We start from the raw sequence: 1,506 nt of genomic DNA on the forward strand, positions 1-1,506 counted from the left end.
CACGATGTTGCTTGGTTATTTTAGGAACATAGGAGGCAACTTGAGAGTTGTAAAACGCTCCGGCAGGTGGCTGAATGACCACCAGCGCTGGCAGAATGAGTCAGTGTTGCCTTCATGAATGGGGGAAACCCAGCTTGTGCTGCCTCTGCACGCAAGAGGAGGAGGAGGGGGTTGGGGGGAGTTGTGGTTCAAGGAAGCAAGACCCACCTGATTACATTTTCTGAAAGCGTTTGTACGCTTTTTGCCTCATGACTCACATACAGGGCTGGATTCAGGAGAATAAGAACCCCTGGGCTCAGAACGCTAACTGCGTTCCCATGAAGCATAGAACTGCACAAATTGAAATTAGTAAACACGTCCGTCAATTACGAAAAACTTTTTTTTTTAAATCACGTTTTTCGGGAAAAAGTTTTTGCCCTAACATGAGGGGGTTTTACAGCCCTGCGGAAATAGATTTGTTTCCCAAAACTGCAATAGAAACACTTCTTTTTGAGTTATAATTAGGAAAAACGCAAAAAAAAAAAAAGGTTTTATTTTTCTACTGTTTCTGTTTGTCATGTGAACATGTTCTTAAATAAAAACTTTGTCTAAATTCTGTCCTTGGTTTTTAACAAAAATAATTCAAACAAAACACGTAGAGGTCAGATGTTTGATGATATATCAAACAGAAATAAAAAGTATTGGTATCCGTATTGGTATCTGTATCAATATCTGCAATATTAGCCGATATTGGTATCGGATCGCACGCCTCTAATAGTTGTGGAGTAAAATTCCTGGTTTTGTGGCATCCTTTTCCAACAATTTGCAGTCAAAGTTGCAAAAAAAATGTATCCTTCACTTTTTCCATAACTTGATCTTACTAATGGTTCTCTTTTGGCTGCACATAACCTTATTAAAAAAGACTTTAACAGATAATGTTTAAAGTGCAAATAACATTTTCAGGTACCTTTCCAAAATATCAGCCTTCATATGAATCAAATATTTTTCTATATACAGTGGCTGTAATATGCTGCTGTATTGGATCAGCTCCGTTATGTTATGGTTTTTTTTGTTGACTTTTGTTCATAATTTTTTATTTTTGGCTGAGGTGAGGGGTTGCGTGTTTGGACAACTACGCCCTCTGGATTTGGTTGCTGTGTAACAAGAGCCGTAGCAACAAGATGTCATTTTTCCCACTGGGAGCTGCTGAATATCATCTCTAAAGCGTAAGTAATACCTGAACTTTGACCCCAAGTCCCAGGCGAGTAGAAAAGCAGGCTTTCTGGATGCAGAGAGGAGGATAGCAACAGTCTTCCATCAGAGGCCTCTTCAGATTCTTTGTAAGACAGACTGCTACTGGAGCCCCTGGCTGCCCAAAGTATCAGGATCCATAACTAAAGTTTGAAGATTCGTGGAAAATATGCGTTACAACATTTAATTATCCTTTGGAGCAAATGAAGAATTTTTGAATTTTAATTTAAAACAGCAAAGCTGCATAGAATCTATGATTGCACAGATCATTAAGAC

This window comes from Poecilia reticulata, linkage group LG21, assembly GCF_000633615.1.
Source record: "Poecilia reticulata strain Guanapo linkage group LG21, Guppy_female_1.0+MT, whole genome shotgun sequence".
NCBI lineage: Eukaryota > Metazoa > Chordata > Actinopteri > Cyprinodontiformes > Poeciliidae > Poecilia > Poecilia reticulata.